Source organism: Oryctolagus cuniculus, chromosome 13 (assembly GCF_964237555.1).
Source record: "Oryctolagus cuniculus chromosome 13, mOryCun1.1, whole genome shotgun sequence".
Classification (NCBI taxonomy): Eukaryota; Metazoa; Chordata; class Mammalia; order Lagomorpha; family Leporidae; genus Oryctolagus; species Oryctolagus cuniculus.
The window spans coordinates 22,837,869-22,861,180 of NC_091444.1; the positions used below are offsets into that span (position 1 = coordinate 22,837,869).

Genomic DNA, 23,312 nt, shown 5'->3' on the forward strand with positions numbered 1-23,312 from the left:
CAGACGGGAGCCACAGGGGCGAAGGGGGCATCAGAGGAGAGGCCCGGGGCCGCGGGAAGGCGACGAGGGGCAGCCGGCCGAGAAAGGGGCTCAGGGCGAGCGGCACGGTGAGCGCGCTGGGCAGCCCGCAGCCCTCCGGCCACAGCCGCAGCTCGGTTCCCCTTATCGCGTCTCTGGGGCCTCAGAGGCAGGCTTCCCGGTCCGGACGCCTGAAATCCGCCCATTGTTCCCTCCGGGGACCGCAAAGCCGCGGCTCAGGGAAGCCGGGACAGGGCAGCCCCGGCGGCCCTGGCAGCCGGAAGCGCGGGCCGGGCGCGGGGCCAGGGGCGGCCCCGGGCGGGCGCAGGCGCGGGCCGGGCGCGGCTCGGGCGTTTGCGGCCCGCGGCTGCCCTCCGGTGGACGGTCGGCGGCACGCGCCCGCGCTGGCCGGGAGGGGACGGGCGGGCCCGCCGGGGAGCGCGGCCAAGCGCTGTGTTTTTCCAGGTCGGTCCCGGGCCAGGAGAGCCGTGCGTGTGTGTTTGTTGGGAGTGGATTTCTGGGAAAGTCGACGGAAGGTCCCCTGCGAATGGCATGTACCGTATTGTGTAGGAGCCGGCAGCCGGTAAAGTAAATGTCAGGTGAGCGAGGTGCTGGGAACCTGCGCCGCGCCCTCCCGGTCCGGGCTGCGCGCTGACCTTGAGGTGCCCGCGGCTCTGTCCGGGGAGGGGCGGCGGGCTCAGCGCCGCGCCCCTCCGCAGGCTAAGCCCAGTCCACCGGGGCACAGTGGGCTTGGACCCCCAGGGGTCGCTGTGGGGGCAGCCGCAGCCCCCCCATTCCGGGTTGACCTTGACCTTGTCTCAGGCAGTGACTTTGGCATACGCCTCCTTCCAGCCCCAGATTGAAAGAGAAGCCTTGGGCATGGCTCCGGCGGCTTCCTGCCCTTGCGTATGGGCGCCGATGTCCCACCTGTGTGTTCTAGGGCCGTCTGCGGGGGAGGGCTGGGGGGGCTGCCCTAGTGTTTTTCTCGAGGCTTTCCGTGCCAATGCCACGGGAGGGACTTGTGCTGCCTGGATTTCCGATGGGAAGAGAGCGGCTTCAGAAATGAAGACAGGGCTGGGAACCAGTCAAGCTTTCCTACTGCAGCCTTCAAACACTTCCCAGGCTGCAGGCGCCAGGGGTTTACGATAAAACTGCGGGGGGCCGGTGTTGTGTCCCAACCCGTTCTAAGCGCTGGGAATTCGAGGCCCAAGCTGGCATCCCAGATTGGAGCCCTGTTGGTTCCGGTCCCAGCTGTGCCACTTCCCTGATGATGCACCCGGGAAGGCAGTAGGCACTTGAGCCCCTGCACCCACGTGGGCTCCTGGCTTTAGCCAGGCCCAGCCCGGGCCCTTGCAGCCATTTGAGGAGTGAACCAGTGGGTGGAAGATATGTGAGTGTATCTCTGTCACTCTGCCTTTTAAATAAATAGGTAAATAAATATTTTTAAAAACCAAAACAGCCCCATCACCCCAGCATCTGCATGGGCTGTCACAGCACTTCCTGATGGGCAGCAAGAGGCCAGGGACAGTGCATGGGTCTGGCAGGCCCATGGCAAGGGTGTGTGGTGGTGACCACATTCTTACAAGAAGTGTCCAGGGGCTGGCATTGTGGTGCAGCAGTTTAAGCTGCCGCTTGCAGTGCCCACCCAGGTGGGTGCTGGTTCAAGTCCCGGCTGCTCCACTTCTGATCCAGCTCCCTGCTAATGCGCCTGGGAAGACAGTGACAGTGCACCCGTGTGGGAGCCCCAGAAGAAGCGCCTGGCTCCTGGCTTCGGCCTGGCCCAGCCCTGACAGTTGTGGCCATCTGGGGAGTGAACCAGCGGATGGGCGACCTCTCTTTCTCTTCTCTCCCCGTCTCTGTAATTCTGCCTTTCAAATAAATAAATCTTTAAAGAAACGTCTGGATTAGGTGACTGTGTTGGAGAGCAGGGCAAATTGAGATCTAGAGAGAGATGAGTGGCCCAGGGCACTCAGCCATCTGGGGTCCTGCTGGAATGAGAGCCCAGGTCTCGGGACGCCAAATGCATTCATTTCTTGAGGTCCTACTGTGTGCTAGGTGCTGGGGGTACAGCTGGGAACAGAACGAAGTGTCTGTGTGGACCTTGTGCCCTCAGGGTGCATGTGGGGAGACTGAGTCTACACAGGGTGCCTGCAGTCAGAGCCCTGTGGCGCCCTCTGCTGCTTTCGGAGGGAGGGGCTTGTGGCTTGGGAGGTGGCACTAGCTCACAGGTTTGCTTGCAAAGTGAGTGGGCGTCTCGCAGGTGCTGGGTGGGGGGGCACACATGTCCAGTCACATGCTGTATAGCCATGTTTCAGTCCATGGCAGATGCCTGTACAAAGGCAGTTCCATGAGATTACACTGGGGCTGGAAAGTTCCTGTCTGCTGGTGATGTAGCCATCGCCACGCACAGCACCCCATGCGGATAGTGTCAATAAACAACTATGTGACTGGTTTCTGTATTTGCACCTGTGCAAGGCAGAGAGAGAAGCAGACCCTCCCTACATGCCTGGGATGACTGAGACCTGAGCAGGGGTGGAGCCGGGAGCAAGGAACCGCTCAATCCAGGTCTCCCACGTGGGTGGCAGGAACCCAATTACTTGAGCCATCACCCAGCTTCCCAGGGTCTGGATGTAGGATGAGGGCGTCCTAACTTGCATGTTACCACCAAATCAAACGCCCACTCCATGATCTGTACTTTTTCGTAGTTTTAAAGTGTATTCTTCTGTTTGTATATATTAGAGCTTACTCCAAAATAGTGTATGTGTGACACTGGCGTGCATCTCCGGATGGCACCTGACTGACGGGCATCGTCTGGGCTTGTGTGAGCACAGGCTCTCCGAGCCACTGCCACACTCAGTCTGAGCCTGTTCCTGTTGTGAAGGCACACCCGGCTGCAGGCGGGCACACCCGGCTGCACACCAAGGCTTGCCGCTCACCTGGGCAGAGGAGACCCGCCCTCAGCATCTTCATGTGTCCTGCAGCCTTTGTCATCCTCATCCTCTTCCACTCCCAATCTCTTCCCAGACGGAGGCTCTTGTAGAAACTCTGCTTCTGAAACGGTGCGGATCCCTTCCCGAGGGGCATCTCGAATGCGGCCGCTGCTCCTGACTTATTGATGGGCATTGTCCAGTGGCCTTGGGGAAGTGGTGGGCAGCCCTGCCAGGGCCTGTAATAAGGAGAGACAACTCAGCGTCCACCCTGCAGTGAATAATAGAACAAAAAGCTGCCGGGGCCTGCAGGATCAAAGTGCATGGGCGATCGCAGGGTCTCTGGGTTAAAGAGTTCGGCAGCTGGGGCTGGGGCGGCCAGCAGATGCCACCGAACTTCCTGGGAGAGCAGTCACGGCTGGGCAGGAGCTGTCAGCTGCGTAGCGGATTTCTGCACCGCACCAGGTGCTCCCCTGGGGCTCTCTCCTTTATCAACCTTCCCTGGAGATGGGCTCTTCTCTCTGGCCTCCCTCTCCACCACCCCGGCACCCAAAGCCTAAGATGATGGAGTGGGTGAGGCAGGGGGTGGGGCAGGAGACTCTGGATCTACGTATGTAGGCAACAGCGAAATACTCCCCAGGCCTCAGTCTTCCCATCTGTACAATGAAGAGAGAGGCTGGCCTGTGGTCTTGGATGTTCTGCCCGCTTTGATAATCTCTTCTCTCCGACAAGCAGTGTGTATGTGGTTCTAGGGTAGAAGCCCCTGGTGGTGAGCGGAGCTGGGAGTTTGGCAGTTGCTCCTCTTGATACAGAAGCCTCCTCCAGGCCTTGCTCTGAGCTCCACACTCTGGCTGCTCCTTTGCAAGTGAGTGTGTGCATGGGTGTGTGTGTAGCTGCAGAGTCGGCCTACATGTATGTAGTCAGACGTGTGTCACGAAGGAACTCGCTTTCCTGGTATAAAGTCCTGAGAGCTCTTTCTATGTCATGTGGGTCAGCAGCCAGTAGGCAGGGGAGGAGACCGGGAACAGGGAGGGGAGAAGCCAGACTGTTACTGAGGAAGCATCCAGCACGCAGGTGCACGCACACAGCTGCTCATGGGCACCGCACACCTGGATACAGGTGGGCAGCTGAGCGTCCTCACAGACACATTTCAGTGCAAGGGTGGAGACCCAGGTGATGGGTTGAACTGATCACGTTCAAGTCCCAGCCCCAGGTCCAGGTCGCCGTGGCCATATCTGGAAACCAGGCCTTTGCAGATGTGTACAGGTTAAAGATGAGGTCATGATGGAGTAGGGAGGGTGAGCTGAGTCCCACGTGACTTGTGTCCTCGTGAGAAAAACGCTGTGAAACGGCACAGAGCTAGGACGACCGTGTGAAAATGGGGCAGATGTTGGAGTGATGCTGCCACAGACCAAGGAACTCCTGAGCCCCCCAGAAGCCCGAAGAAGCAAGGGTCTTCCCCTGGACCCTTGGCCTCCAAGGGAGCCCCTGCTGGATTGTGCTTTTAGCTCCAGAACTGTGAGAGAGTACATTTCTGTTGGCTTGCACCCAGTGGGTGGTGATTTATCAGGGCAGCTCTAGGCACTGAGACGCCAGGCAGGCCACGTGGCTCACTCCCAGGGGCAGCAAGAGGAGCTGCAGTCAGATGGTCTTGCCCCACTTCTCTGCTCCCTCCCGGCAGCCTCTGTAGTCTTTCCCCTGGAGTGTAGGACCTTAGGCCGCCACCAGCATCACCCCAGCAGCCAGCTTTGGCCATGCACTTCTTCCCTGCTAAGCTCTATTCTACTTTTTAAAAAGATTTATTTATTTACTTGAAAGTCAGAGTTGCACAAAGAAGGAGCGGCAGAGAGAGAGAGAGAGAGAGAGAGAGGGAGAAAGGTCTTCCATTCACTGGTTCACTCCCCAATTGGCCGCAATGGCTGGAGCTGTGCTGATCTGAAGCCAGGATCCAGGAGCTTCTTCCAGGTCTACCACGCGGGTACAGGGGCCTGAGGACTTGGGCCATCTTTCACTGCTTTCCCAGGCCATAGCAGAGAGCTGGATTGGAAGTGGAGCATCTGCGTCTCAAACCAGCACTCATATGGGATGTCGGCACTGCAGGTGGAGGTTTTACCTGCTACGCCACAGTGAACCAACGGATGGAAGATCTCTCTCTCTCTCTCTCTCTCTCTGCTTCTGCTTCTCTGTAACTCTGCCTTTCAAATAAAATGAATCTTTTTTTTAAAAAATGACTGAGTAATAGTCCATTGTGTGAATGTACACTATTTGTTTAGCCATTCATCTGTTGAGAGGCATTTTGGTTTTTCATAGTCTTGCACTATTTCAAATAAAGCTCCTATGGACATGTGCATATAAATCTTTGTATTGAAATATATCTTCATTTCTCATGGGTAAATACTGGCTAAGATGTGTGGTAGGTGAATGAGGGAGCTTCAAAAAATTCATGGAAGAATGGGATGAGAGGGTGATTTTATTTTTGTGCAAAAAATTTTTGAACTTCATAAATTTTTTTCCTGAAATACGCATTTCCATGAACTTTTTGAAGACCCCTGGTATTTTAAACTTTTAAAGAAATTGCAAGACTCTTTTCTAAAGTAGTTGTCTGGCTGTGTTCCAGTAAGAGTTCTCGAGTCTGCATCCTCTCTGCTACTCTGTTGGGTTATGGAGTAGTGTCTCATTGTGGTCATAATTTGTGTCTCCCTAGCAACTAAAGATATTGAATATCTTTTAATGTGCTTGCTAGACACTTTTATACCTTCTTTTGTAAACTGTTTAGGTATTTTGCCAATTTTAATTTTAATTAATTTGAGAGGCAGGAGACAGAGAAGGGGGTGGGAGAGAGAGAGAGAGAGAGAGAGAGAGAGAGGGAGAGAGAGAGTGCTGCCATCTGCTGGTTCATTCTTGAAATGACCTAAATGTCCAGGGCTGGGCCAGTCTAAAGGTGGGAGCTGCAAGTGCAATCAGACTCCTACGTGGGTGGCAAGGCCCCAACCACTTAAACCATCACTATTGCGTCTTAGGTCTTGCATGAGCAGGAAGCTGGAGTCAGGGACCAGAGCCAGGAACTAAATCCGGGTACCCCAATGTGGAGTTAGACTAAACTCCCACCCCTAAATATTATCTTTAGAAGACCAAAGGTCTCAACTTTTCATGAAGTCTGCCAATTTTTTTCTTTTGTGGTTTAAGCTTTCAGTATCCTAAAAAATCTTTGCCTACCCCAGGACCACTAATATTTCTTCTATTTTTCTTAGAGTTTTAGTTTTTAGGTTTAGGTCTACGATTCAGTTTGCATCCGTTTTTGTGTAGAGTTTGGAGTAAGGGCTGAGTCGGGCTCATGGTTTTTTTCCATATGGATATCCGGTGGCATCATCACCGCCTGTTGGAAACAGAGTCACTTTTCCTGCTGAATTCCTTTGCACTTGTGTCAGTAATAAATTGATGACGTAAGTGCGGGCCTGTTTCTGGAAGCACTGTTCTGTTGCATTGATCTGTCTTTTTGCTTGTACCACACTATCTTGGCACAGTAGCTTTTAGTAAGTCTCAAAATCAGATGGTGAGGGGCTGACTCTGTGGCATAACAGGGAAAGCTGCTGCCTGAGTGCTGGCATCCCATATGGGCGCCGGTTTGAGTCCTGGCTGCTCCACTTCCTATCCAGCTCTCTGCTATGGATGGGAAAGCAGTAAGAAATGGCCCAAGTCCTCAGGCCCCTGCACCCATGTGAGAGACTAGGAGGAAGCTCCTGGCTTCAGATCAGCCCAGCTCCAGGTGTTGCAGCCATTTAGGGAGTGAACCAGTGGACAGAAGACCTCTCTCTCTCTCTCTGCCTCTGCCTCTCTGTACCAAAAAAAAAAAAACAAAAAAAAAAAAACAAAAAACCCAAAAAACAAAACACACACACACACACACAAAGGATGGTGTAAATCTTGATCTTGTTTTTCATAAAATTTTGATGTTGTTGAGTATTTTGAATTAAATGTATTATTATTCTGATGGGGTAGTGCATCTGAAGTGAGTATCTCAGCTGGTCTCAATTTTATCCCACACCTGCCTTCAACTTTGTTCCTTTTTGTTATATTTTTGCTACTCTAGGTTACTTGTATTTCCATACAGCCCTTAGAAGCAGCTTGTCAGTTTCCACAGACGTGCTCACAGGGATTTTGACTGGGACCCCATTGACTCTGTTGATCAATTTGGGGATCTTAACTATACGTTGTATTCCCATGGGTGGACATGACATGACAAGTTTTGTTAATTAAGTTCATTTTTTTTAAGATTTATTTATTTATTTGAAAGAGTTGCACAGAGAGAGAAGGGGAGGCAGAGAGAGAGAGATCTTCCATCGGCTGGTTCACTCCCCAATTGGCCACAATGGCCAGAGCTGTGCCAATCTGAAGCCAGGAGCCAAGAGCTTCTTCCAGGTCTCCCATGTGGGTGCAGGGGCCCTAGGACTTGGGCCATAGCAGAGAGCTGGATTGGAAGTGGAGCAGCCGGGACTCGCACTGGCGCCCGTATGGGATGTCAGCACTGCAGGTGGTGGCTTTACCCACTGCAACACGGCGGTGCTGGCCCTGGGTCTTTTTCTTTTGTCCCTCTGCTTTTCAAACAAATATGTAGCCTAGATGAAGAAAGCACATTTCTAAAAAAATTGTTTTTTTAAATGTTAGGTTCCCATTGTTCGTTGCCAGTACATAGAAATACAATTGATTTTTGCATATTGATTTGGTACCCTGTATGCTTAGAACATTCATGAATTAGTATTTTTTGTGGATTCCTTAGGATTTTCTATGTAGACAATCATGATACCTGTGAATATAAACAATGTTACTTCTTCTTTTCCAATATTGGGATTTTCCTATATTTTTCTTGCCTTGCTGCACTATTTTGAACCTTATTAAATAAATTAAAAAAAAAAAAAAGGCGAGAGATCCCAGATTTGTTTCTGGTCTTGAGGGGACACCAGTCCCACCCTCACCCCAACAGGAGCACAGATCAAATCACGGAGCTCAAGGGAGGCAGAGCCCAGAAATTCAGAAGACGAAGGCACTCAGGGTTCTGCGGATGCCCGCGCTCGGGCACTCAAAGTGAAGGCCGTGCTGTGGCCCAGGGCTCACCCGGCTCCCTGTGCGCGCCCGCCCGCCTTGGAGGCAGCAGCTCTGGGCCCTGGGTTGGGCTTGGGGAGATGTGATGTGAACCTGCCAGTTGCTGGCGGCTTTTAGGGGGAGGGAAGAGGGAAGAGGTGAGGCCTGGCATCTGAGCTCCCACACTCGGATCCCACCACCGTGCGGTTTCAGACCCCAGCATCCGAAACACATCAAAATCCATACCCACAGGGGCCGGACAAGGCCGTTTTTCCAACTCGGTCTCTGCCATGCTTTCCGAGAGAAGCTAGTTTGATTCTCAGAGCAAATGCACGCAGCAGCAAGTCCTATTTCCAGCTGAAGTGACTGAGAGGCGAGGAGCGGAACCTGATCCAGTTCTCAGAGCTGGTAAGGAGAGGGCAGGGCATGGACCCAGGCGACAGGACAACGTCCCCAGCACCCCTGCTCCAGCATAGACGGTGACAGCACAGCGCTGCTTCCTTGGATTCGCCATCATGCTGGGGAGAGCGGGAGCCTGCGGTTTGCAAACAGGGCCCCTCTGTCAGGCCCTGCCTCTGAGGCCCAGTCTTTCTCGGGCCACCCTGGGAAGTGGCTGGGGACAAACGTCATCCCTGGGACCCTTCCTCACCCAGTCCCACCTCCCTCCTCCTCCCCTTGTCTCAGTCTCTCTGGCCGTGGTAATTATTCGGGAAGTTACAGAATAATCTGTCACCAGGTCTTCCAGAAGAAATTGAATGTCAGGTTTATAAAACAACCTACTAAAGCAGATGGCAATACCCACTGGAAAATCTTCCCCACTTCCCACCCCACCCCCTCCCACTGCAGTGTCTGATGGGTATCCATTTACAGCAGATTAATCCTGAACAGTATAAACACGGGCAGAAAATTACACTTTCTTGTCTCCATAATTGATAAGAGGCACACATTAATCTATAAGCCTGGAGGAAAGGGCCATCTGTCTGCCCAGACAGTCGTGGGGGCGTCAGGGAAGGAAGGAGCCCAGTCCATCTGTCTGTCTGTCTGTCTGTCTGCATCTGATCACAAACTGCTTCCCCAGGAGCTGCCCCTTCTCACACGTGCACCCCGGAGACTCAGCACCTGCAACTCTGGTAACACCAGTCCCTGCCCACCAACGCCAGGGTTCAAGGTCCCCCTTCTGCGGATTCCAGGCTAGAGGCAGAGGCACGGCCAATTGCTCGGCTCCTACTTCTCCCAGAAGCTCTGACAGCGGAGACGTCGGCCCATGGCGGCCAGGCCAGCTCTCTGGTGATGCCAGGAGCACCCAGTGGCTTCTTGAGGTCCCGCAGAGCTGGTTAATACTCCACAGCCTGTTCCTCTGTCTGCAGGGGGATGGGCTTACAGTGGGGGTTTCTGAGTAGATGCTGCTCCAGACCCCAACTCAGAGAGCCACGACAGGGACACAAACACCGTCCGCCCCCTTCCCCGCCACACACCTGCCCCTCTCACCTCTCAGGGGGCTTGGGTGTCTGGAGGTGGAGTGGGAGGGAGCGAGGCAAGTGGTTTGCCTGAAGTGGGAGAGAAGCGGTGGGGGAGGGGGAGACAGGAGCCCACCGGGAATGCACAGGGACCCGGAGAAGGGGCCGCTACAGGTGGAGCAGGTGGAGCAGGTGATGGGCAGCTCCTGGGGTTGGGGACTTCCCCTGTTCTGTTTGGAAGATGCTGGCTAACAAAAAAAAAAATGATGTTTTCCTTCTCTTTCACATTTGGTATTGCTTGCTTTATTTCTCTACTCTGGCTGGTTTCTCTCCACTTCTTTCTGCTTTTTCTTCTCACCTTCTAGATTATAAATCATTGATTGTGGGTTTGGCTCCATTCCTGTGCAACTGTAACTATCAACTCATTTGGGTTTTATGTTTTCCTTCTTAAAACAAATGATTAAGTTCTACATATATATTAAATTGATAATTATAATTTGAAAGGAGAAAAAATATTACTATGACCCCAGAGTCCTGAAAGCTTGGAGGTAATATCATTCCATTTTCATTGACTAATTTTAATAAGAATTATTACAACATGAATTGTAAAGTAATGATATGTAAATTATCTGGAGAAACCAACAAAGGGCTTCATTTTAGCCCCTTAAATGTAGTAATTAGTGCTGGATGAACATCTAAGACTTGGAGAGTTCGTTGTAATGGATAGAAGTTTGGGTGATAAAGTGACATTTTTAACTTATTCTTGTCTGGAGTCTCCAACTGCTTCAACCAGTTAACTTGCTACCTTCTAAGGAAGCAGATTTGCACGTTTTCATCCGGGAAGCCCAGTGGCTGTCATTTTCTGTTACCACCAGCCAGGATCAGCCTCCCACATACTGTCCAAAGATCAGGCATTTGTTCAGTTGTGTTTTGTTTTTTAAATTCTCAAAGCCCTGAGTTAGCTGTGCTCAGGAGACGGGGAAAGTGAGAAATGCTATTTCTGTTTTTGAACAGGCAACACAGAGGGAGGAAATGTGCCCCTCCTGTTGCTGCTGCTGAGAACTTCACCAAACAAAGACAATGGTCAAGAACAAAGTGTGGCCTGTGGAGCACAGGGAGCTAGCTTCTGTCCGTCGCAGGTCTGTCTTTGGTCATTCTGTCCCACAGTCTATGTCCCAGCCATTCCAGGCGTCTCCCCACACACTTAGCCCTCAGGGTAGAATTTCCACTCCCTTTTTGGGCCCTCAATTATCTGCTCCATGTTTCTCTGAACACCTTATTGAATTTTCATTTTTTAAGCAAATTTATTTTACTTATTTGAAAGGCCACGTCACAGAGAGGGTGAGAGAAAAATAGAGAGAGGTCTTCCATCCGCTGGTTCACTCCCCAGATGGCTGAAGTGACCAGGGCTGAGCTGGGCTGAAGCCAGGAGCCAGGAACCTCTTCCTGGTCTCCCATGTGAGTGCAGGGGCCCAAGCACTTGGGCCATCTTTTGCTGCTTTCTCAGACACATTAGTAGGGAGTTGAATCAGAAATGGAGCAGCTGGGGCTCGAACCAGTGCCCATATGGGATGCCGGCATTGCAGGTGGAGGTTTAACCCCTTATGCCACACTCTGGCCCTTGGGTTTTTATTTTATTCCATGTTTGTAAATTGGAGATTAAAGAAGCTCAGTGGACTCCAAATACGATAAATTGAAGGACACCCACATCTAGATATCACAAGTACAACAGTGAAAATCTTGGCTGAGAAAGACCCTTGAAAGCGGCCAGAGGGAAAACTGCATTTCCATGTAGGGCAATAATATAGAGTCCGATGGTTACAGATTTCTTCTGATGCATTATGAAGGTGATAGATCAACATCTTTAACGTGATGCAAAACAAAACAAAAAACCAAAACCAAAGCAAACCAACAACAACAAAAACCAACCAAATAGAAAAAAACAACCATCAACACAAAATTCTGAATCCAGTCATTATATTCTCCATATAAAACAAGAATAAAGCAATTCCCAGATTAAGGAAAACTAAGAGAATTTGACTTAAGAAAGCTTTTCCTGTAACAAAGTTTGGGGGACCAGCATTGTGACATGGTAGGTTAAGCTGCCACCTGCTACTCGGGCATCCCATATGGGCACTGGCTCTTCTGCGGCTGCTCCACTTTCTCTCGGCTCCCTCTTGGCTTCAGCCCAGCCTGGTCCAGCCCCAGCTGTTGCTGCTATTTGGGGAGTAAACCAGTGGATGGTAGATCTCTCCCCATTTCTCTCTCTGTCTCTCTAATTATATAAATAAATTTATACAGAAAGCATTTATAGTAATCTCCAAGACAACTACTAAAAACTACAAGAACATTTAGTCAAAATGTTAATGATAAATTTAGGGAGAATACTAAAAATCATTTAAATAAACTGAAAGAAGGCTGTAAAGGGTCACAGAGGAACTAAAACAGAGGTGACCATTTGATAGTAAGTATCAAAGTGGTAAGACTAAATCAAGCATTATGGATAATTACATTAAATGTTGATGGTCTAAAGCCTTCAGTTAAAAGGCAGAGATTGGCAGGGTGGGTAAAACAAGCAAGTCCTTGCCACATGGTGATTTCAGGTGACACAAAATGCAACAATTTAGACAGGTTTATATTCATGAAAATAATAAGCATTAGCAATGTAGAGTGGTGATGTTAAAAGTCAGATAAAAAATAGGCTTCAAGACTAAGAACATCACTACAGACCCAAAGGGACAATTCATTATGATAAGGGAGAAAATTCATCAAGGAGACACAGCAACTCCAAGCTTATGTGAACCTAATAGCAGAGCCATTCCAATCCTGGGAATAGAAGCAATAGGAAGGAATGGACTTTGATGCATAACCTAGATGAATCTCAAATCATTACACTCAGTGAAAGAGACCGTATGCACAGGAAGGACATACTATATAATAAAGCTCACACTGATCTGTGACGACAGATGGCAGACCAGTGTGTACTTAGAAGGGAAACATAGATGATCAAGAGCACAGATATTTTTGGAAGTGATGGACATGTTTGCTACTTGATTGTGGTGATGGTGTTGTTTGCACATTTGCTCGTGTAAACTGAACAAATTTCATGCTGTAAATATGTGCAGTGTACTTCAGTTGTCACTCAGAAAGGTTGGAGGAGAATGGATGTTTAAGAACTTTATGAGTTGGCCGGCTCACTAGGCTAATCCTCCGCCTGCAGCGCCGGCACCCCAGGTTCTAGTCCCAGTCAGGGCGCCGGATTCTGTCCTGGTTGCTCCTCTTCCAGTCCAGCTCTCTGCTGTGGCCCAAGAGTGCAGTGGAGGATGGCCCAAGTGCTTGGGCCCTGCACCCCATGGGAGACCAGGAGAAGCACCTGGCTCCTGGCTTTGGATCAGCGCAGTGCACTGGCCCTGCGGCCACTGGGGGGTGAACCAACGGCAAAGGAAGACCTTTCTCTCTGTTTCTCTCTCTCTCTCACTGTCCACTCTGCCTGTCAATAAATAAAAATAAATAAATAAGAACATCATGAGTTCACACTAACTCTGAATCCGAGCCAAGACCACAGGACTCTTCCTGTCTTCCCCATTTTCTTGTTTGCAGCTCATTCTAAGAGGTTCTGAATCTCTCTTGTTCTCAGCAACAACAGTTTATAAGAGGACTTCAAAAAGGCTGTGCAGAAATGGAATTAAAAGGGAAGTGTATTTTTGTGCAAAAAGCTTTTAAATACGTACATAGTCTTCTTATAATATGTATTGTCCGTAAAGTTTTGGAAGACTTGTGCTATGAGCTCATTCGCTCATTGCTATCATACATTCAAAATAGGTTTGGAATTGCTATACTCATGCCATTACTAAAACAATACCATAGATAAAGTTCAAAACTTATTAACAGCTTGTGTTTTATTTAAACTGTGTCCCCTGAAGATGGATAGTCTAAAAATACTACATTCAAAATCACTTGGATTGATTTTTTTTACCTTGACCTTTCGATACAGATAAAAACATTTTTCTGCTTATATTCAGTTTTAGGATTTCCCCCAGTTTAATCATTTTATTTTTCATATGGTAAAATATTTATATGGATCAAAAATAAAAACTTAAGACACACTTGGAGAGATGTCTTTTCCTTCCTTAGCGTGTCCTCTTAGTTTCGTTAACTCTCCGTAAATAACCAATTTCGCTGGTTCTGATTTACCTTTCATATGTTTCTTTTGCAAAAACTGGCATTGATCTTCTTTTACCTTCTTTCTCTCAAAAATACAACATATTCTAATTTTTACTTAAAATATCCTGGGAATAATTTCACATCAATTCACAGAGATATTTCTCATTTTTATAGTTGGATATAATTCCATTGTGTGACTATGCAATGACTTATTCCACCAATATAACACACATATAGATTGTTCTCAATATTTTGTTATAGTAGATAATATTTCAATGATTAACCTCTGTATACATCATTTCATATTTTTGGAGATGGAGCTTCAAAATAAATTAGTAAATGTAGGAATACTGAATGAAGGGTAAATGTGTACGTGTTGTGTTAGATACTGTCAAACTTTAGATGTGAAATTGGATATTGCCACAGCCCTTCTGTGGGGTTGTGTCATTTTGCATTCCTGCCAGCACTGAATCTGAGTCCTCTTTCCCCATTCCCTTGTCACCAGAATGCTTTGTGAAGCTTTTGGAATTTTGCCAATATTGCATTGCAAAATGATATTGGGGTGGTTTTAATTGGCATTTCTCTTATTCTGAGTATCTTTTTATATATATATATAAGCACTATTTATATATCTTCTTCCTTTTTTGTTCCCTTGATTTTTATGAATTGTTTATGTACTAGGGTTGTTAGTCACATGCATTATGGATATTTTTCCAGGATATAATGTGTATTTTATCTTTATGTATGATGATTTTAGCCATGCCAAAGTGTTTTTATATAGTTATTTTAATCAATATCTTTCATTGATTTTTGGATGTGCCATAATGAGGAAGAATTTTCCTAATCCCGCATTATAAGGTGATTCATCTGTTTCCCTTCGTATTTCTATGGTGTCATTTATACATCAGACATCTCCGATGCTTTCGCAATTTATTCTCGTGTAGACGTGAATTATGCTTTCAAGTTTGGCCTTCTCTCAAGTGGCCCTCCTCTTATTTTGACATTATTTATTTTTGTAAAAAAAAATCCATTCTTTCTCCGGGGATCTGCGGTGCTGCCTTTCTCACACAGTACGTGTCCTGACGCACCTGGGTCTGTTTCTGTCTCCCACTTGATTTTCTTGCCTGCTCGCCAGGGCAGCAGCACCACACCGTTCTAGTCTGGGGAGTGTTTCTGGGTCTTCCCTGGCACTCCGGACCAGGAGTTACTTCCACCACGCCATGCTCCTTGTGCTCCTTTTCTTCTGAGATGTTTCTTCTTCTCTGGTTTCCGTTGGGTAGATCAAACTCTCCTCCACTTATTTAAAACTCACGTCTTCTGTGTTGATGATCGTGGAGGTTGCCTTTCAGTGCAAAGCCTGTATTTATCGTGGTTGGCCTTGAGCACGCCCAGGACTTTAGGTGTTCTGGGTGGAGGTTATAGATAGGCTTTTCTTTTTCCTTATCTTTTGTTTGACACTTGCTTTTTCTAGACAATCCTGAAGGTAATGAGGTCATGTGGTCCTTCCCCCCCCCCCAACACTTCCCTTGCAACTCCTTCCTTGATTTATTTTGCTTGTTATCGACTCCTCTTCCGAGAGGGTTTTTGCGAAGCCCCTCTTCAGAGCCCTCAAGTGTCCGGGAAAAACTTCATGGCGTTTTTGCACCTAAGTGACAATTTTCACTGTGCTTTCCCTTTAATGCTTTGAAGCTATACATTGCTTAGAAATCCAACACATTGTGAGTATTTACCTTTTTAGGTGACCGAGTTTTCCTTCTGGAAATTTTTTAGACTTTTTTTTTTTTAGGTTCACTAAAATATGGCTCTGTGTGGCTCTTTCTTTATTTGACTTGGCGCTTTGTGAGCTGCTTCGGCCTGAGCGCTTTGGGACTTCATTCTCATTTCTGATGCGGGTTCTCCCCTGCATTGTCACTGACCTCTCCCAATCCTATTGTTTGGATACTAGGCCCTCTATTTACTTACAACTGGCCTTTTCCTTGAATATTTTATATCTTTTTATCTTGGGCTGCCTCCCAGGAGAATTCCCCCACAAGATCTTCCAGCTTACAATAAATTCTGTCTTCAGATACAGCCATCAAACTGTTGATTCCTTCTATGTATTTCAATTATGATTCACATACACTGTGTCTGTTTGTTTCTCTTTTATGATGCTACCACCTGGCTCATTTTAATATTATCTCTTTTGTTGAGGATTTTTATTTTGCTTATTTAAAATCTTGATCCAGAGATGGGTATTTCTTGGGTTCTCTTCCAACTCCAGCTTCCTGATAATGCAAACCCTGGGAGGTGGCAGGTGATGGTCCAAGTAATTGGGCCCCTCCATCCACGTGGGAGATCTGGCTCCCAGCTTCCGCCTTGTGGAGTCTCTACCTTTGTGGGCACCTGGGGAGTGAACTAGCAGATGGGAGCTAGCACCTGCTTTCTTTTTTCTCCCTTTCCTTCTCTCTCTCTCCCTCCCCCATACAAATAGATGAACAGAAATCCTTGGTCCGTCTTTCTGAATTACCTTGCTTCAAGGGGTGCACACTGTTTAATGTGTTCTCTGTGTTGAAGGAGGTTTTCTCCCTCCAGGGGAAACGATTTTGGCCTGTCAGTGTTCACTCCCCTGGGGCTGTCAGCGACTCTCAGGGGTAATGAGTCGAGAGGAAGCCTCTGAAATCCTGGCTCATGACCTCCCGGTGCATTTCCATGAGGGAGGAGGAGACGCCCCAGGTAGAGCGTCCACATTCCACAGAAACCTCTCGGCTCATCCCAACCCCTGCTGCACCCTCCCTGGTTTAAGGTCCCTGTGGACGCCCCTCCCTCACCGTGGAGCCCCTCTGGAGATCTCTGTGGTGGCCATCCCCCGGAATACTCAGCAGCCCTGAGGTCTGGGGGGCACTGGGGGGGAGCGTCGAGCAGGTCCTCCAGAATGGCTGGAGCAGCTGGGCATCTCCTGGTCTCCCAGCACTGATTCCAGCAGCTTCCAGATTCCCTGAGAAAGGCCCACATCCGAGGTGAATCCTCCGCTGGCAGTGCCGGCATCCCATATGGGCACCGGTTCTAGTCCCCGCTGCTCCTCTTCCAGTCCAGCTCTCTGCTATGTCCTGGGAAAGCAGTGGAGGATGGCCCAAGTCCTTGGACCCCTGCACTCACGTGGGAGAGCCGGAAGAAGCTCCTGGCTCCTGGCTTTGGATCAGCGTAGCTCCGGCTGTTGTGGCTATTTGGGGAGTGAACCAGTAGATGGAAGACCTCTCTCTCTGTCTCTCCCTCTCACTGTCTGTAAATCTACCTCTCAAATAAATAAAAATAAAATCTTTAAAATAACCATACAAGCAATAGAGATATTTTAAAAAATATGTCTGCATCCTGAAGGCCTGCGCTATGATGCTGCTTATTTTAGGTGGCAGTGGGCATCTCAGGGTCAGGTGTGTATATGTGTACCTGTGTATGTGTGTATATATTTGTGCACGGTGTGTACATCTGTGTATGTGTGTATGTATACATGTGTGTATATATGTGTATGTGTGTACGTGTGTGTACCTGTGTATGTGTGCATGTGTGGGGAGGGGCACAGTGCCTCCACACTGCCCCCAGCCTTCCACACCCCCACTCTGGAGCGCTGTGTCTCCCTGGCACTGCTCCCAGTTCTGTCTTCACATCCGCAGAGCCCTAACTTACTTTCTCTGCTGTAGTTTCGCCAGGATTAATTTGGAGGCGGGAGCCAACAGCTTAGGCTTGTTTGCTGTCCTGTCAGGAAATGGTGACTCATGCTTTTTGGGTGAATGCTCTGTCTCTGTGAAGTCTTTTCCCTCTCCCTGGTCCTCTCCGTGTTGGTGGCTTTACCCGGCCCTGAGCAGCTGTGGGGAAGGGGTGTCTGAGATTCATATCATCTCTCATGGCCTTGCTGTCTCCTGCACAGAGCCTGGTCCGGGCTGGCGCCTGGCCTGGCGACCCTCAGAGGCTCTGCTCTGTCTGGCTGTCCAAATTATCCTGCCAGCGTCCAGTTCTGTGACTCTGCACGGGAACATTTGCTGGCTTTTCAGCTGGCCCCAAGTGTCAGCTGGCACCCTGGCCCACCAGGCACCTCCGAGTTCCTCCACCAAGGTGTGGGGAGATTATATATCACCAGGTGCAGCAGCCTCACCCTCACCAATGGAGCAGGCACCCCCCCCCCAGTGGCTCCGTGTGTCTGCGTTGCACCTGTGTCCTGGGCTTCTCTTACCCTGAAACGTGCCGCCTCCCCTAACCTGCACCTGCGAGTGTAATGCCGTCCTCCCAAATATTCCTGATCCATCTATGCCTTTCTAGATGTTTCCACAGTGTTTCCTTTAGCTAAGACCTGTAGAGTTTCGCACAAACACTGTCTTTGCTTTGGAAATATTTATGCTCCTGTCTCCCCAGCTAGAGTGAGCCCCCCTAAGGGTGTTTACTGTGTAATAGCTTTTCCTGCACTCCTCAGTGTCTGGCCTAGGGCTTGGCATACGCTAAGCAGCGGATATATGTGTGTTGAATCAAATTGACTAACTACGAGTTGAAAAGAGATAAGTGCTTTTAAAGAAGTGTTTAGAGGAGAGAGACATTGTTTATGGCTTGGGGGATGTGCTAAGCCTTCCTAGGAAGGTGACTTTGGAGGGTTTTGGCGGACAGAGGGGAAGAACTCACAGAGGGGAGCTCTGTGAGCAGAGGCGGGAAGATGGGAAGGTGCAGGATCTTTGTTCCCTTTCCTTGGGCTTTGTGGCAAACCCTTTGTATCGTGCCTTGACCGTAAGTGATGTTGAGAATAAACCGCGTCAAGTGGCATAAAGTCCCTCTGCCTGCCTGCCTCCTTAGGAGGGAGGGCCAGGAGCCGGGGTCGTCTAGGAGTTATGGAAGATCAGGTCAGACAGAAAAGGGCCTTTCTTTGGTACAGACATACCCAAGATTATGGTGCTTCATACCCTGGATGGGTCAAGGTCGCTGCAGGAGAAAACGAACTCATACAAGGTGATGAGGAGTTTCAGGGAGGGGCTGCTTACCGGCAGGCATCCACTGCAGGGACTCACCAAGTTGGGCAGGGTGCCCCGGGGCTAAGCAGAGTCACATCCTTGGGTCTGTAGGGGCAACTGCGTGGGCAGCTGCGAGAGTGTGGTGAGGAGGAACCCGATGGCCAAACCCAACGGGGAAGCCTCCAGGAGCACCAAGCAGGTCTGCAGGTGCACGGTATCCGGTGTAGCCCCGTCTCATCTGACTTTACAACAGTCCAGGGACGGCGATCGCCATTATACACAGCTTCACAGAATTGTTAACGAGATTGGCAAGGGGGAGAGAGAAGAGAGAGAGAACAAGGGTAGGCAGGGCAGAGCAGGCTGGAGCCCCATAGGCTACCCCGAAGTGGAAGCCTTGGAAACATTTAGGGGCTCTGGGGTGGGCATTAGGGGCTGGAACTTGACCTTGGGACTTGGGCGCAGGAGGCACATTAGGGCATCAATGTTCAAGGTGCAGAGAGGGTGATGAGAAACATTGAACTTGGGCAGGGATTCTCAAACTTTAAACTCTTTGGTCTCAGGAAAACTTTACACTCTTAAAAATAATCGAATGCTCCAAAGAGCTTTGGTTTCCATGCATTGAAAAAAAAAAAAAACTGAAATTTTTAAGAAGTTAGTTTTTGATTGATTTAAACATGACAGTAATGCACGTCATTAACACATAATGCAAACAGCAGATTTTTATGAAAGGCAACATTCTCCAAAACAAAAAGACATCAGTGAGAGGCGTGGCAGTGTTTCGCATGGTTACAGCTCTCTCCTCCGTCTTCCCAGTCAATCTGTTGGGATGCATTGCTTTGGCTGAAATACGTGAAGAAAATCTGGCCTCATCCAGAAATGTAGTTGGAAAATGTGGACGTTTTTAATAGTTTTTTTTTTTTTCAGGTAATTGAGGCTCTTCATCTTCAAGGCCACACACGCTGACTTCTTCACGGCTATTTATAATGTGCATTTCAGACCTTATCAATGAGCCTTTAGACTCTACTGTGTGAAATGTCTGAAGATACACTGGTGCTTCTCCCACTGCCAACAGCTCTTTCTCCCTAGCTGATCTTGTAGAATCATGCCTTGGACATTCGGAAAATATTATTTCACTGAGTTACGTGGATCTTCCAAATGCTGAGACATTTCATTATACAAGATTACAAAAAAAAAAAAAAACACACCAAAAAACCAAAAAAAACCAAATGCACATTTGTTTCTATCACACTGACCTCATCAGGAAAGATTTTTCAGTATTGGGAAGGCGTCAAGTTCATGGTACTGAACACAGATTTTCCAAGCTTCTAATTTTCAAACAAAAACTCAAATTTCATCCCTGGCCACAGATCAGTTGTGTGCCTTCAAATGACAGGCTCATTTTGTTCATTGTCAAGACAATTTCTCCCCAAAACATAAATCTGGACAACTAGAGCGTGTTGGTTGTTCTCTCAAATAAACATGGTGTCCCCCGAAAGGCAGGGCAGGTTCATTTCAAAGCTCAAGCCCTCGCCTGAGCATCCTTCCTTGATGCCTACACGTGCTTCTCACTTGGTCCCGTGTGGACTGTTAAGGAGATGCGCACTCAGGGATGCGATTTCATGAATGGAGTGGTTTCCACTGACTCGTGAAGACCGTGTTCATATATACAGGTGGCTTGAAAACGTGTGAGTGTGCAGAAGAAATAAAAGGGGCACTCTTGGAGTTTGACACCCTTGCTCTGCTCATGTGGGAGTCAATGGTGTACCACCCCACCCTGGGACCCCTCCCACTACCTTGTGCAAATGCCAACCCAGTGAAAAGGGACAAAGGATGTCCTCACGTAACCACGGAAGTATCACAAGCTCCTGGAGCCCTGGAAGCCACACAGGGACCCCCCCCAGGGGTCTGTGGGCCACTGCTGTGAGAGGTGCTGAGCCAGAAAATCAGGAGTGGGAGGGCAGGAGGGGTGGGAAGGGAGGCCCCCGCCCCCGCCCCCTCCCGAGCGGCTGCTTCCAGCTTCCAGAGGAAGAGGCCACGTGGAGATCCCAGCCCCGGGTGGGGGTCACAAAGCTTAGACCCTTTCTACTCCCCAGCCTGCCTCTGTATAAACTCGTTTTGTTCTAGAGTCACACACCACCACCTGTGCTTGTCTGATGGCCCCATTGCCATCATGAGCTCCCTGGGATGGCAATGATGGTCCAGGCCCCAGAACTGTCCTGATGTTGGGTGAGCAGACTCGGGGGCCTGAGTAGGGCTGTGCTGTGGGTTGAACGTGGTTTGTCCCCCTCTGAAGCTCACGTTGAGATCTGATAGTCATTTGCGGGTGTTGGGAGGTGGGGTCTGTAAGGGGTGGGTGGGGCGTTAAGAGAGACGAGCACAGTTCCTGGGGGAGTGGATGAGTTACCTGGAGACGGGGCCGGTACTGGTGGGTCTTTGCTGTGCACGGCCACTTCCCTTTTGCTCTCCACCAGGAGTCGAGGCAGCAGGTGGTCCCTCAAGAAGCAGAGCCATGCGGATGCCACCTCCCTGGACTTCCCAGCCTCTGGGGCTGTGAGACAGAAGCAGCCTCTCCTTGGTTGCCACCAATCCCAGGTGTTCTGTTGTGGCCACAGAAAGCACTGTAGGATAGGTCCATTAGTGCTGGTCACCTGGTCCTTCCTGGGACTTCCCGGTCAGCGGTGCTGGGGATGATGATAGACTTACGCATTCCCCTAGCACGAACGTGAACCCAGGTTTTTGAAACAGTGCAATGGTGCTGCACACATTTTTTGTGTCGGGCTGCCGTCACCACTGTCTGTCTGCAGCACTCTGCGAAACTGGAACTCTACCATGCAGCAGGAACTCCCCGTGCTCCCTCCCCTCACCCGGTCCCTGGTAGCCGGTCCTCCACTTTCTTTCTTTTTTTTGTTTTTAAGATTTTATTTATTTATTTGAAAGGCAGAGTTACAAAGAGGCGGGGGAGGGGGGAGGAGAGAGAGAGAAGGTCTTCCATCCTCGGGTTCATTCCCCAGATGGCCGCAATGGCTGAAGCAGTGCTGATCCAAAGTCAGGAGCCAAGAGCTTCTACTGGGTCTCCCATGTGGGTTCAGGGGCCCAAGGACCTGAGCCATCTTCTACTGCTTTCCCAGGCCACAGCAGAGAGATGGATCGGACATGGAGCAACTGGGACTCAAACTGGCACAAATATGGGATGCTGGCACAGAAGATGGTGGCTTTACCTGCTATGCCACAGCACCGGCCCCATCCACTTTCATATATATATTTGAAAGAAAATTACAGCGAGAGGCAGAGACAGAGAGGTCTTCCATCCGCTGGTTCACTCCCCAGATGGCCACAACGGCCGGAGCTACACTGATCCAAAGCCAGGAGCCAGGTGCCTCTTCCTGGTCTCCCACGTGGGTGCAGGGGCCCAAGGACCTGGGCCATCTTCCACTGCTACCCCAGGCCATAGCAGAGAGCTGGATCAGAAGAGGAGCAGCCGGGACTAGAACTGGCACCCATATGGGATGCTGGCGCCTCAGGCCAGGGCTTTAACCCACTGCACCACAGCGCCGGCCCCTCCACTTCCTGTCTTCAGGAATTTTACTACTCCAGGAACCTCACCTAGGCAGTACACAGTGCTGTACAGCATTTACTCCGTTGTAATTGACATATCTCAGTATAATGCCAAGGTCAAATTGTAGGACATGTCAGAACTTCCTTCTTGGGGCAAGTGTTGTGGTGCCACAGGTTAAACTGTCCTTGGGGTACCCGCATTCCATATTGAAATGCCTGAAGTGGTTCCAGTCCTGCCTCTGTTTCCAATCCAGCTTCCTGCTAATGCCCCTGCTGGACAGCAGGTGATGGCCCAATACTCGAGTCCCTGGGACTTCTTGGCTCCTGGCTTTGGGCTGGCCTAGCTCCAGCTGTGGCAGGCATTTGGGGAACGATTCTCTTTCTCTCTCTGTCTCTCTCTCTTGCTCTGCCTTTCAAATAAATTTAATAAAAAAAGAATAAAAAATTCCAAAAAGAATATCCTTCCTTCTTGAGGCTGAATACTACTCCATTGTACGCCTGTACCCCCCTGTGTCCGTTCCTCATCCAGCCGTGGGCACCTGGGTTGCCTCTACCTTTTGGCTATTATGAATAAATAACACGATTTTTGCACCAGACAGAACTGAGTCTAAATTTTAGTTTTGTTAACTTTATAACTTCGAGAGATGCCCAGCCGTCAGGAGTCTCGGGTTCCTTAGACGTAAATGCCGGGGTGTTACCTGCCCCGTGGTACCTGTAAGGCCAGTGCTTGAGCTGAGGAATGCAAAGTGCATGCAAGTGCACCTGCCAAGCGATCGGTTGGTAGCTGTGACTTGATTGGTTTGGAAATGGCTGCGTGTAAGTGTGAGTGTGTGAGTGGGTGTGCACAGACAGGTTTCCTGGGGAGCAGCGGTGAGGCCCTGGGTGGGTGGCAGGCAGGGGCACTGGCAGCTTCATGGTTCTGCGGGAGTGGGGGATGGGAGGCGGGGCACAGGTGGGTGTGGGGGGCCCACTGATGCTGCATTCGCACCCCACCCGAGTGTTCACTCTGGTGCATGCCGGAGCTGGGAGTTGGCTAACCAAGTAGGAGGACAAGCAAGGAGCACACACAACGGCAGGGTCTTTGTTCTGCACGGCGCCTGCCCTACCCCACTCCACTCGCACCCTGGAGGGCTGCTGCCTGGGCC

General features: G+C 49.6%; 1 long non-coding RNA gene across 1 annotated transcript; it reads left to right on the top strand.

The window, feature by feature from the left end:
- The first annotated feature begins 397 nt into the window (after positions 1 to 397).
- Positions 398 to 22,763, top strand: LOC138844863 (uncharacterized). Its single transcript, XR_011381261.1, has 3 exons — positions 398 to 617; positions 19,537 to 20,838; positions 21,084 to 22,763. It is a non-coding gene; the product is annotated as an uncharacterized lncRNA (long non-coding RNA).
- Positions 22,764 to 23,312: the final 549 nt, after the last annotated feature.